This window comes from Pseudorca crassidens, chromosome 1 (genome assembly GCF_039906515.1).
Source record: "Pseudorca crassidens isolate mPseCra1 chromosome 1, mPseCra1.hap1, whole genome shotgun sequence".
Lineage (NCBI taxonomy): Eukaryota > Metazoa > Chordata > Mammalia > Artiodactyla > Delphinidae > Pseudorca > Pseudorca crassidens.
The window spans coordinates 63,344,184-63,359,387 of NC_090296.1; the positions used below are offsets into that span (position 1 = coordinate 63,344,184).

At 37.8% G+C, this 15,204-nt stretch overlaps 1 pseudogene; it reads left to right on the plus strand.

Moving 5' to 3' along the window:
* Positions 1–6,476: 6,476 nt before the first annotated feature.
* Positions 6,477–7,591, plus strand: LOC137215557 (coiled-coil domain-containing protein 50 pseudogene; annotated as a pseudogene).
* The last annotated feature ends 7,613 nt before the right edge of the window (positions 7,592–15,204 follow it).

Here is a 15,204-nt window from a genome sequence, read left to right on the forward strand (position 1 = left end):
TTCAACTGTTCTAAACGAGCCTGGAGCATTGTCCAGCGAGAAATCTCCAGCATGAAACTTCACAAATCACTTTTGACATGTTCGATCAGTCACAGCACCTTATCCATACACTGAACAAATCTTTTTTGTGTTTCAGTTGCTTTTTTACCTTTCTCAAAAGGCATAATATGCCAAAAATGTTGCTTTTTTCTTCCATCTTCAATATTAAAATGATTACACAAAAATTCACCAATTTCGATAAGTTTTTTTAAAATGCACACTGATATAACAGCTGTCACAATACAATCTAACAAAATTGTTTCGAATGAAGTTAAAGACAGCTAAGTGCTACTAGAGCCATCTTGCAGAAAAAAACGAACGAAACTTTTGGCCAACCCAACATGTTTTAAACAAGTCTTTTTTTAGATATGAGTTTTGGAAAGATTTGTGTTTGCAAGGCTATGGCTTTTTTGCAAAGATTTGTGTTCTGCAAGTCTATGGCTTATCTTGTGATTCCCTTAACCGTGTCTTTCCCACAGCAGAAACTTTAATTTTAATAAAATCTAACATCAATTTTTTTCTGTCATGGGTTATGCTTTTGGTGCTATACCTAAAACCTCATCACCAAATGAAAGCTCACCTAGATTTTCTGTTTTCTTTTAGTAGTTTTACAGTTTTGCACTTTACTTTTATGTATCCTCCGTTTTGAGTTAACTTTTGTGAAAGGTGTAAGGTCTGTGTCTAGGCTTATTTTTTTGCGTGTGGATGTCACTCGTTTCAGCACATTTGTTGAAAAGATTATCTTTTCTCCATTGAATTGCCTTTGCTCCTTTGTCAAATGCCAGTTGACTATATTTGTGTGGTCTATTTCTGGGCTCCATATTCTGTTCCATTGATTGCTGTGTCTATTCCTTCACCAGTACCACACTCTCTTGATTACTATAGTTGTATAGTGAGTTTTGAAATCAGGTTGTAGCAACTTTATTCTTTTTCAGTGTTGTGTTATCTATTCTGGATCTTTTGCCTTTCCACATAAACTTTAATTTTTTTATTATTTATTTATCTGGCCACACTGCACGGCATGCGGGATCTTAGTTCCCCGACCAGGGATTGAACACGCCCCCTGCAATGGAAGCTCGGAATCTTAACCACTCGACCACCAGGGAAGTCCCTCCACATAAATTTTAGAATCAGTGTGTTGATACCTACAAAATAGCTTCCTGGAATTTTGATTTGTATTGTGTTCACTCTATAGATCAAGTTGGGAAGAATTGACATCTTTAAAAAATTGAATGCTCCGTTCCATGAACATGAAATATCTCTCCACTTATTTATATAGTTGATTTCTTTCATCCGGATTTTGTAGTTTCCTCAGGTTTAATTTTTAATAATGTAATAAATTAACAAAAGCTCTTTGGGGGTCGTCAATAATTTCGATCCTGAGACAAAGAGCTTTGAGAACTGCTGGTCTCTCTCTTGATCACTTCTTTTGGTTCTTAATTTTCTAACTGCTAACTTCAGTTCCTTGCCATTCGTGTCTCATTAGGATTCAGTTGGTAAGCATTCTCCTGTTACTATTGCAACACAGTTGGAATTTCAACCTTCTCATTCACAAGTAATGAAACTAAAGCAGATACCATGTCTAAAGTACTGGAAGTAAATGTACAGCTTTTATAATAAATGTAATCAGCTAATAATGACTGCACACAGTGATTTCCCTCCAAAGAGTATGGTATGGAAAAGCCAAAAACAAAACAAAACAAAACACTTTACATTAAAGAAACCTGACAATACTTCCGTCAGGTGATCTAGGTCAACATCAACAGTGGAGGTCAGGATGATAGCATGTACCATTGATATGATGTGAGGAAAATGGTACTTTACCTCCATGATCTTCCTCCCCCAAAACCAAAACCTTAGTCTAATCATGAGAAAAACACCTGACAAATTTCAGTAGAAGGGCATCCTTCAATAAACCTGACCAGTACTCCTCAGAACTCTTAAGGTCATCAAAACCAAGGAAAATATGAGAAATTATCACAGCCAAAGGGAGCCTAAGGAGAAATAATAACTAAATGTAATAAGGTATCCTAGATAAGATCATGGAACAGAAAAAGGACATTAGATAAAAATAAAACTATGGAATTTAATTAATAATAACATATCATTACTGGTTTTTTAAATGTAATAAATATACCATACTAATATCAGATGTTAATAACAGGGGAAACTGCAGCAGTTGGGCAAATGGGCACTCTTCATACTATTGACCCAATTTTCCTGTACATTTTAAATTGTTTTAAAAAATAAGTCTGTTCAGTAAAAAGATCAGTGGTTGCCAGGGGTTAGAGGGAGGGATGAATAGGTGGAGCACAAAGGATATTTAGGGCTATGAAAATACTCTGTATGATGCTATAATAGTGGACACATGTCATTATACATTTGTCCAAACCCATAAAATGGGTATCACCAAAAGCAAACCCTAACGTAAACTATGGTTTTTGGGTGACAATGATATGTCAATGTAGGTTCACCAACTGTAACAAATGTACCACTCTCGTGGGGAATGTTGCTAAGTGAGGGAGGCTGTGTTTGTGTGGGGGGAGGGAGCATACAGGAAATCTCTGCATCTTCCTCTCACTGTGAACCTAAAACTAAACTACAGAAATAAAGTCTATTTAAAAATCTATTTGTTTTAAAAAATCTCTTAAATTTGAATAAACCTGACTTTATAATAAATAGTAATGTAACACTCACATTTGGGAGATTGATGATGACCTATTTTTCTTGGGATGTTCATGATTGTAAACTTAAGTTTGAATTCTAGTTTCCACAAGCAATATTTCAAAGAGAATTTTCTGAGTTTTTCTTTTCAAAATAAATATGTCTCCAGTGGGGAGAGCTTATACTTTTATAGAGAAAATCAGGCAGTGGGCTGGGCATGCTATCTCTAAATTACATTAATACCACTTTGTTTTGCAATAGTGTTGCCTTTTTTCCTCAGGTGAGCCAGCCATATAATTATTATTAATGATATGTTACAATTTTTATTTTCTAAAATTATTTCAGTCATTTACTAAACATTTACTGAGTGCCTTGCAAGAGAAAGGGAGGGGAACTGACAATCATTCTTCCATACAACAGATATTTATTGAGGGCTTTTTTTTTCTTTAAATAAATAAATTTATCTATTTTTCGCTGCACTGGGTCTTCGTTGCTGTGTACGGGCTTTCTCTAGTTGTGGTGAGTGGAGGCTACTCTTCATTGTGGTGCCTGGGCTTCACACTGCAGTGCTTGTTGCAGAGCACGGGCTCTAGGTGCACACGTTTCAGTAGTTGTGGCACACAGGCTCAATACTTGTGGAGCACAGGCTTAGTTGCTCCGCGGCATGTGGGGATCTTCCTGGACCAGGGTTCGAACCCGTGTCCCCTGGCACTGGCAGGCGGATTCTTAACCACTGTGCCACCAGGGAAGCCCTACTGAGGGCATTTTGTACAGAGTATTTTGCAAGAAGATGGGATACAAGATAGTGGGAGAGCAAATTTTTAAACAATTACACAAATTGCTCCATTAAAATTCTATGAAGGGAGTTTCCACAGTGGAAGCTACTTCAAGTAGGCAGCCCTGAGAGAGCACTGTGGTGTTGAAACCATCAAAACACAGTACACATGATTCAAGGCAGCTGTGTGACTGACAGGGTCTTGGTGCTCCGGCCCGGTGTCAGACCTGAGCCTCTGAGGTGGGAGAGCTGAGTTCAGGACATTGGACCACCAGAGACCTCCTGGCCCCACGTAATATCAGTCGGCGAGAGCTCTCCCGGAGATCTCTGTCTCAATGCTAAGACCAAGCTCCACTCAACGACCAGCAAACTCCAGTGCTGGACACCCCATGCCAAACAACTAGCAAGACAGGAACACAACCCCACCCATTAGCAGAGAGGCTGCCTAAAATCATACTAAGTTCACAGACACCCAAAAACACACCAATGGACGCAGCCCTGCCCACCAGAAAGACAAAATCCAGCCCCACCCACCAGAACACAGGCAGCAGTCCCCTCCACCAGGAAGCCTGCACAAGCCACTGAGCCAACCTTGCCCACTGGGGGCAGACACCAAAAACAACAAGTACAAACATGCAGCCTGCGAAAAGGAGACCCCAAACACAGTAAATAAGTTAAGCAAAATGAGAAGATAGAGCGATATGCGGCAGATGAAGGAACAAGGTAAAAACCCACCACACCAAACAAATGAAGATGAAATAGGCAGTCTACCTGAAAAAGAATTCAGAGTAATAATAATAAAGATATCCAAAACCTTGGAAAAAGAATGGAGAAAATACAAGAAATGTTTAACAAGGACCTAGAAGAACTAAAGAGCAAACAAATAATGATGAACAACACAATAAATGAAACTAAAAATTCTCTAGAAGGAATCAATAGCAGAATAACTGAGGCAGAAAACGGATAAGAGACCTGGAAGATAAAATAGTTGAAATAACTACTGCAGAGCAGAATAAAGAAAAATGAATGAAAAGAACTGAGGACAGTCTCAGAGACCTCTGGGACCACATTAAACACACCAACATTCAAATTATAGGGGTCCAAGAAGAGGAAGAGAAAAAGAAAGGGTCTGAGAAAATATTGGAAGAGATTATAATTGAAAACTTCCCTAATATAGGAAAGGAAATAGTCAATCAAGTCCAGGAAGTGCAGAGAGTCCCATACAGGATGAATCCAAGGAGAAACACACCAAGACACATATTAATCAAAGTATCAAAAATTAAATAGAAAGAAAAAATATTAAAAGCAGCAAGGGAAAAGCAAAAAATAACATAGAAGGGAATCCCCATAATGTTAACAGCTGATCTTTCAGCAGAAACTCTGCAAGCCAGAAAGTAGTGACAGGACATATTTAAAGTGATGAAAGGGAAAAACCTACAACCAAGATTACTCTACCGAGCAAGGATTTCATTCAGATTCGAGAGAGAAAATGAAACATTTACAGATAAGCAAAAGTTAAGAGAATTCAACACCACCAAACCAGCTTTACAACAATGCTAAAGGAACTTCTCTAGGCAGGAAACACGAGAGAAGGGAAAGACCTACAAAACAAACCCAAAACAATTAAGAAAATGGTTATAGGAACATATATATCAATAATTGCCTTAAATGTAAATGGATTAAATGCTCCAACCAAAAGACATAGAATGGCTGAATGGATACAAAAACAAGACCCGTATATATGCTGTCTACAAGAGACCCACTTCAGACCTAGGAACACATACAGACTGAAAGTGAGGGGATGGAAAAAGATATTCCATGCAAATGGAAATTTAAAAAAAGCTGGAGTAGCAATTCTCATATCAGACAAAACAGACTTTAAAATGAAGACTATTACAAGAGACAGTGAAGGACACTACATAATGATCTAGGGATCAATCCAAGAAGAAGATATAATAATTGTAAATATTTATGCACCCAACATAGGAGCACCTCAGTACATAAGGCAAATGCTAACAGCCATAAAAGGGGAAATCGACAAACATAGTAGGGGACTTTAACACTCCACTTTCACCAATGGACAGATCATCCAAAATGAAAATAAATAAGGAAACACAAGCTTTAAATGACACATTAGACAAGATGGACTTAATTGATATTTATAGGACATTCCATCCAAAAACAACAGAATACACTTTCTTCTCAAGTGCTCATGGAACATTCTCCAAGATAGATCACATCTTGGGTCACAAATCATGCCTTGGTAAATTTAAGAAAATTGAAATTGTATCAAGTATCTTTTGTGACCACAACGCTATGAGACTAGATATCAATTACAGGAAATAATTGTAAAATATACAAACACATGGAGGCTAAACAATACACTACTAAATAACCTAGAGATCACTGAAGAAATCAAAGCGGAAATCAAAAAATACCTAGAAACAAATGACAATGAAAACATGATGACCAAAAACCTATGGGATGCCGCAAAAGCAGTTCTGGGGGGGAAGTTTATAGCAATTCAATCTTATCTCAAGAAACAAGAAAAATCACAAATAAACAACCTAACCTACACCTAAAGCAGTTAGAGAAAGAAAAACAAAAAAACCCCAAAGTTAGCAGAAGGAAAGAAATCATAAATATCATATCAGAAATAAATGAAAAAGAAAAGAAGGAACCAAGAGCAAAGATCAATAAAACTAAAAGATGATTCTTGGGAGCCACGCTCGCCCCCAGGCCACGTCCTGCACCCCCGCAACCTCGGCCCGGCCAGAGCCCCTTCCCCACCGGTGCGCGGGGTGGGGGCGGGGCGGCGGCGAGGCCAAGGTGACCAGAAGCAGGCAGGGACTCGGCTCTCGTGGAAGCGGACCCCGGGGGGCTTCAGCAGGTCTCACCAGGGCCACCGGCAGGAGAGGATAGGGAGGGGAGCGCAGCGGAGCCTTCGGAGCCCGGATTAGCACAATGGAGAGGTAAAGTAGAATTGCATGGCAAAATCATGGAAGTTGATTACTCAGTCTCCAAAAAGCTCAGTGAACAACAAGACTGTGAAATTGCTCAGGAGATTCAGGAGAAGCTGGCTATTGAGGCCGAGAGACGACGCATTCAGGAGAAGAAGGATGAGGACATAGCTCGACTCTTGCAAGAAAAAGAGTTACAGGAAGAGAAAAAGCAAAAAAACACTTTCCAGAGTCCCCTGGAACCAATGCTTATGGTGATAGTTACTATTATGAAGATGGAGGAATGAAGCCCAGGTTGATGAAGGAAGCGGTCTCTACTCCATCACGAGTGACCAACAGGGGGTCAGAAATGGTATGATGCTGAAATTGCCAGAAAACTGCAAGAAGAAGAAATTTTGGCTACCCAGGTGGACAGGAGAGGAGCTCAGGTAGCTCAGGATGAGGAAATCGCTAGACTTCTAATGGCTGAAGAAAAGAAAGCTTACAAGAAAGCCAGGGAATGGGAGAAATCATCTTTGGACAAAAGAAAGCATGACCCCGAGTGGAAGCCCAAGACAGCTAAATCAGCACACTCAAAGTCAAAAGAGAGTGATGAACCTCACCATTCTAAGAATGACAGGCCAGCACGGCCACTACCACCTACCATGACAGAGGCTGAGGATTCGGATTACACTCATTTTACAAACCAGCATAATTCCACACGTCACTTCTCAAAGTCAGAGTCTTCTCATAAAGGTTTACATTATAAGCCGTAAAAACCTAGGAACCTGTCTTGAAAAAGGACTCACTGTAGCAAAATTACTGGAAGATACAGAATGCGTTCCATGCTTATTTTTTTCTCCTATATTTTGTATTCCTCAGATTTATCCTCAAGTGTTTTTTAGACCATAAATAATTTTCATTCATTTAAAATGTTTTGGTTATTCCTGATCACTTGGGCAGTACAAGAAAATCTAGCTTCTGAATATTGGCCACCTTTATGCTGCATATGCTTCCTGGGATATAGTATCTAAGAGCTCTATAAAATGCCATTTTTGTTATGTATGGAGAATTGATATCTAGGGAATAGGCTTTATTTAGCAATTAGAATTTTGTGGAGATAATGATCAAAGTAACACAATGTTTGGATGCAATGCAGAATAAAAGAATATAAGAAATAATAAAAAAAAAAGATGATCCTTGAGAAGATAAACAAAACTGATAAACCACTATCCAGGCTCATCAAGATAAAAAGGGAGAAGTTTCAAATCAACAGAATTAGAAATGAAAAAGGAGAAGTAATGACTGACACTGAAGAAATACAAAGAATCATGAGAGATTACTACAAGCACCTATATATCAATAAAATGGACAACCTGGAAGAAATGGACAAATTCTTAGAAAAGCACAACCTTCTGAGACTGAACCAGGAAGACATAGAAAATATAAACAGACCAATCACAAGCACTGAAATTGAAACTGTGATTAGAAATCTTCCCACAAACAAAAGCCCAGGACCAGATGGCTTTACATGTGAATTCTATCAAATATTTAGAGAGAGCTAAAACCTATCCCTCACAAACTCTTCCAAAATATAGCAGAGGGAGGAATGAACACTCTCAAACTCATTCCACGAAGCCACCATCACCCTGATACTAAACCAGACAAAGATGTAAAAAGAAAAGACACCTACAGACCAATATCACTGTTGAACATAGATGCAAAAATCCTCAACAAAATACTAGCAAACAGAATTCAACAGCACATTAAAAGGATCATACACCATGATAAAGGGGGGTTTATCCCAGGAATTAAAGGATTCTTCAATATACACAAATCAATCAATGTGATACACCATATTAACAAGCTGAAGGATAAAAACCATATGATAATCTCAATAGATGCAGAAAAAGCTTTCAACAAAATTTAACACCCATTTACGATAAAAACTCTCCAGAAAGTAGGCATAGAGGGAACTTACCTCAACATAATAAAGGCCGTATATGACAAACCCACAGCCAACATCATTCTCAATGGTGAAACACTGAAACCATTTCCTCTAATAGCACAATAGGCAGAAGAAAAGGATGCGCACTCTCTCCACTATTATTGAACATAGTTTTGGAAGTTTTAGGCACAGCAATCAAACAAGAAAAAGAAATAAAAGGAATCCAAATTGGAAAAGAAGAAGTAAAACTGTCACTGTTTGCAGATGACATGATACTATACATAGAGAATCCTAAAGATGCTACCAGAAAACTACTAGAGCTAATCAATGAATTTGGTAAAGTAGCAGGATAGAAAACTAATGCACAGAAATCTCTTGCATTCCTATACACTAATGATGAAAAATCTGAAAGTGAAATCAAGAAAACACTCCCATTTACCACTGCAACAAAAAGAATAAATTACCTAGGAATAAACTTACCTAAGGAGACAAAAGACCTGTATGCAGAAAACTGTAAGACACTGATGAAAGAAATTAAAGATGATACAAAGAGATGGAGAGATATACCATGTTTTGGTGTTGGAAGAATCAACATTGTGAAAATGACTCTACTACCCAAAGCAATCTACAGATTCAATGCAATCCCTATCAAGCTACCAATGGCATTTTTCAAGAACTAGAACAAAAAATTTCACAATTTGTATGGAAACACAAAACACCCTGAACAGCCAAAGCAATCTTAAGAAAGAAGAACAGAGCTGCAGGAATCAGGCTCCCGGACTTCAGACTATACTACAAAGCTACAGTAATCAAGACAGTATAGTACTGGCACAAAAACAGAAATATAGATCAATAGAACAGGATAGAAAGCCCAGAGATAAACCCACGCACTTATGGTTACCCTATCTTTGATAAAGGAGGCAAGAATATACAATGGGGAAAAACAGCTTCTTCAATAAGTGGTGCTGGGAAAACTGGACAGCTACATGTAAAAGAATGAAACTAGAACACTTCCTAACACCATACAGAAAAATAAACTCAAAATGGATTAAAAACCTAAATGTATGGCCACACAGTATAAAACTCTTAGAGGAAAACATAGGCAGAACACTCTATGACATAAATCACAGCAAGATCCTTTTTGACCCACCTCCTAGAGAAATGGAAATAAAAACAAAAATAAACAAATGGGACCTAATGAGACTTAAAAGCTTTTGCAAAGCAAAGGAAACCCTGAACAAGACAAAAAAACAACCCTGAGAATGGGAGAAAATATTTGCAAACGAAGGAACTGACAAAGGATTAATCTCCAAAATATACAAGCAGCTCATGCAGCTCAATATCAAAAAAACAAACAACCCAATCCAAAAATGGACAGAAGACCTAAATAGACATTTCTCCAAAGAAGATATACGGATTGCCAACAAACACATGAAAGAATGCTCAACATCACTGATCATTAGAGAAATGCAAATCAAAACTACAATGAGGTATCACCTCACACCAGTCAGAATGGCCATCATCAAAAACTCTAGAAACAATAAATGCTGGAGAGGGTGTGGAGAAAAGGGAACCCTCTTGCACTGTTGGTGGGAATGTAAATTGATACAACCGCTATGGAGAACAGTATGGAGGTTCCTTAAAAAACTAAAAATAGAATTACCATATGACCCAGCAATCCCACTACTGGGCATATACCCAGAGAAAACCATAATTCAAAAAGACACATGCACCCCAATGTTCATTGCAACACTATTTACCATAGCCAGGTCATGGACGCAACCTAAGCGTCCATCGACAGATGACTGGATAAGAAGATGTGGCACATGTATACAATGGAATATTACTCAGCCATAAAAAGAAATGAATTGAGTTAATTGCAGTGAGGTGGGTGGACCTAGAGTCTGTCATACAGGGTGAAGTAAGTCAGAAAGAGAAAAACAAATACCATATGCTAATATATATATATGGAATCTAAAAAAAAAAGAAAAAGAAAAAATTGTTCTGAAGAACCTAGGGGCAGGACAGGAATAAAGACGCAGACGTAGAGAATGGACTTGAGGACACGGGGAGGGGGAGGTAAGCTGGGACGAAGTGAGAGAGTAGCACTGACATACATACACTACTAAATATAAAATTGATAGCTAGCGGGAAGCAGCTGCATCACACGGGGGCATCAGCTCAGTGCTTTTTGACCACCTAGAGGGGTGGGATAGGGAGGGTGGGAGGGAGGCTCAAGAGGGAGGGGATATGGGGATATATGTATACATATAGCTGATTCACTGTTATACAGCAGCAACTAACACACCGTTGTAAAGTAATTATACTCCAATAAAGATCTTAAAAAAAAATCTATGAAGGAAAGGAGAGGAGCATTGTAAGATGTGTCAGCCATTTTAAAAGTAACTTTCCATACCATTTCTTACCTAATTATCATAATTAATGATGTGGTTTACATATGAGGAAAATGAGGCTCAGAGAGACTAAACTATATGCCAGAGATCCCTGAGAAAGTAAGTTTTAAAATCAAAGGTCCAATTTAGATCTATCTAATTCTAAAGATCACGACTGAAAACACTATTATTTCCTGAATTTCACAAATCACTGAGAGCATACCTTATCCTGACTTTACTAATGAAAAAACTGATGCTGAGAGGAACTAGAACCCAAATCCCTTGAGTAATTCATTTATGTTCCCACTATATCATACCTCAAAACAAGCTCTGTATCTTTGGTGTTACAAATATACAAGCCATGCATGTGGGAAATGAATAAATTTTTGTAAACTTAAAAAAAATGGGTATATTGTCATTGTAATAAGCTACTATTAAGCAAAGTATTGGGTTTTTTGACATAATTTTGGCAAAAGTCTTACAGCTCTCTTCTAAGCTGAATTTTTAAATTTTTCTATGCTAATCAAATATTTCATTGTGTTTTGGACAGGGCTATTGATCTGGGTGAGGAAAGCAGGTCTGCACACAAGCCGACTCACTCTTAATGAAATTATTTTACAGAGGAAAGTTTCCAAGAACAATTTCAATTTATACCATTCAGAATATTCCTGATTTTTTCCCCAGCTATTGCAGATTCTTTGGGTGACTCCACCAATGTAATAGGGTATCTTGAATTTTTCTTTGCAGAGGAAAACCCAACAGCATAGCCATGTTGATATGAGGTACAAATAGGGAAAGAGGAGAAAAAAAAAAGTAAACAAGTAATAGAAAAGGAAAGCAAGATTAATTTTGCAGAAAACATATAGCTCTTCTTAAAATCTTTTTGTTGTTGTTTGCAGCAAAACACAAAACCAAACAACTGGGATATGATATAGCAAATAGAAAAAAATATATATATAAGAAAGAAAACACAGGACTTCCCTGGTGGTCCAGTGGTTAATTCTCTATGCTGCCAAAGCAGGGGGCATGGGTTCAATCCCTAGGTGGGGAAGTCCCACATGCCACGTGGTGGGGATAAAAAAAAAAAAAAACCACATAAATAGTACATGAAAAGATTCTTGATAATAGATTTATGACAGAATGAATTGCCCAAAATGTTAGTCTCCAAGTTTATCTTTCTGCTTGAGTCTCTGGGAACCAAAACTTATGTTCATTTTCATGGATAAATCATGGAAATATTTAATAAAGACTACTTTTCTTTTTCCCTATTCCTTGCATCTTTATTCTTGTCTCAACCATGTACCTCATTCTAAAATTTTAAGACCCTAATAGCTATTTAACCCTCACAGTTGAAATAGATCAACATAAAAGTTTTAAAAAAATTCTACCTCAAACTCTAAGGAAAGCATAGAACACATTTCCCTGTGAATCAAAACGTGCAAGGTTAAAGACTGGCTTTGCTTATGTTCTGGTCTGCCCCTATTGAGCATTGTTTCTCCCTTCTTTGTCCTTCTTCCACCATCCTCTCCATCAGAGGACTATTCCCGAATTGACTGCAGAAACAGCAACTCTATTATATTTGCATAAATTCAGTAAGCATATACTGAGTGCCTAGTGTTTACTCATTCTTTCCATAAATATGTATTGAGTGCCTACCTCATGCCAGGTACTGCTGGAGAGAGCAGAGAAAGAGAGAGACAGAGACAGAGAGAGGAAAAGAGAGAGAGAGGGAAAGAGGGAGAGAAAGTAACTCTTGGAGCCTGGAATTATGCAACATAGGAAAAATTTTAAAACCTGCCTTAAAGAGAGGTTACAGCCTAATATAAGGGAGATGAAGCATAGAATGACTATAACATAGAGTATGGTGAGTGTCTTGGTAGAGAAAAAGCAAGTGCTGCTGGAGGACTTCAGAAGAGGGCTGCAATATTGTTTTCAAGCAGTTCTTTTTCTTTCTTTCTTTCTTTTAAAATTCTACTCCATATTCAGCCTAGCAGGATATCTTTAAAATGTGTAAGTCAGGAACTTTTCATATTGCAAGTTACTGAAAGCCAACCAAAACTGGGTTAAGCAAAATAAGGACTACACTGACCTGTGAAATAGAAAAGATCATGGTACTTCAGGCAACTTGGATCCAAATGCCCAAGCAATTCAAGACTTACTCTCCTTTTAAATATACCCTCTGTTCTCAGAGTGTTGGCTTTATCCCCAGCAGATTCTTTTCACATGTTGGTTCCTAGCAGTTCCAGGACTTCATCCTGGAAAAAAAAAAGAGCTTCTCTTTTCCAACAGCTGTAGGAGAGAGTTTTATTAGACTGACCTGGCCATGTGCCCATCCCTAACACACTTGCTTTGCCCAGGGTGCTAGAATACTGAAGTCTAAAGGGGGCAGTGTGGCAGGAGATCAAATGAGACCAAGAGAGGGGTGGCTTTCCAAAGGAAAATCTGGGTATGATTATCAGAAGGTAGCAAGCCAACATATATCCACTGCAATCAATGTGGCTAATTACTTTTTTTTTTTAATCTCCACTTCAGTAAATTTAGAAAGAGCAACAGTCTAGGTCTGCTTTTCCTGCATCATCTTAACAAACTTAGGGATTGGTTATAATAACTATGAAGTGGGAGCAAGGTATAAAATCTGGACATGTTTATACCTTCTTTGAAGTTAGTCCCTCAATATGGGTTTTGTTTTTTGATCCAAAGTGTTGTGCTTTTCCTAACTATAAAATATATCCATAAGCAAACATGTATGCAAAAACCATAAACCATACCAAAAAAAAAAAGAAAAGAAAAGAAAAAAAATGTCTTGATTTATCCATGCCACATCTTTTCTTCATTAACACAGATATTCAAGTACTGATTGCAAGAAGAGAGGACTATTGGGCTTTTCATTTTTTTAACTCTTAAAATTTACTTAAAAAGGAGTAGATGCTCAAACTCTACTAAGATGTGGGGGTGGAGGAAACCACTGCCATTTCTAGCATATGTGGCTACAAATGGTGAAGCCCTGAGCCTGAACAAAGGTTGTGATAATGGAGAGAAGAGGACTAAATCAAGAAATATTTAGGAAGTAGAATCATCAGGTCTTGGTAACTGATTGGACAAGAGAGAAGAAGAAGCCTTAAGATAATACTGGTTTCTGGGACTTCCCTGGTGGCCCAGCGGTTGAGAATTTGCCTGCCAATGCAGGGGACACGGGTTTGATCCCTTCTGGGACATGCTGTGGAGCAACTAAACCCGTGCACCACAACTACTGAGCCTGTGCTCTAGAGCCCACGAGCCACAACTACTGAGCCTGTGCGCCCTAGAGCCCGCGCACCTTAACTACTGAGCCCACGTGCTGCAACTACTTAAGCCCAAGCACCTGGAGCCCATGCTCCACAAGGGAAGCCACGGAATAAGAAGCCCGCGCACGGCAACAAAGAGTAGCCCCCGCTCGCCGCAACTAGAGAAAGCCCGTGCAGAGCAACGAAGACCCAACACAGCCAAAAAAAGAATGATAGTAGTTTTTGGATTGAAAAACTGAGCGGATAGTGGTAATATCAGTGAAGATATTTGATGAAGGAGGAAGATCAGGTTTGGGAGGGGGGAGGACAAAGATGATGAATGCTGTTTTGTATGTATTGAATCTGAGTAGCTTGTGGAAGCTCTGAAAAGAGACTTGGGTTACAGATAGGGACACAGGTAGTCCTATCTGACTACCAAATAAATGATAGTCAGAATCATGGGGTTGGATGACTCACACTACCAAAAGAGACCATTTTGTAATGTAAACATAATTTAAAAATCAACAAATATTTATTCGATACCATAGTAGGACATATGATAATTTTTTTAAAAAAAGCCTTTGTTTTCAAGGAGTTTCTATTCCTACACATACATCTTAATTTGTTTTGTGAGTTTAAAATTGGTACATTAGATTTTTCTTAATTTTCTTTAAACTTTTGTTTTTTAAGTTGTGAAAGCAATATAGTAAAACATTTTAGTAAAAAAATACTAAGCAAAATATATAGAAAATAATTTTAAATCACCTGTGATTTCACTTTGCAGATTAATCACAAGTTTGGATTTTTTGAATCTTTTTTTCTAACTACATTTTGTATGCATAATTTCTTTCACAGTTTTGATAACATATTTTCAGCTTTATATTGCTTTTTCACTTAATATTTTCTTGATTATTTTCCATGTCATTAAAAAGTCTTCATATTCATAATTTTCATGGCTGTATGTCATTCCACCTACTGGATGTTTACCTCCTCTCTGATGGACATTCACAGTTTCTAATCTTTCAATGTTATAAATCATGCTTTAATATTTTTACATAAATATTTTTCCCATTTCTGATATTTTAGAGTAGGGTTCTAAACGTGAAACTAATGAATCAAAGTATATATAAACATTTTTAAGTGTCTTGATACATAATGCCAAATTTTGTAGTAATTACTGCTT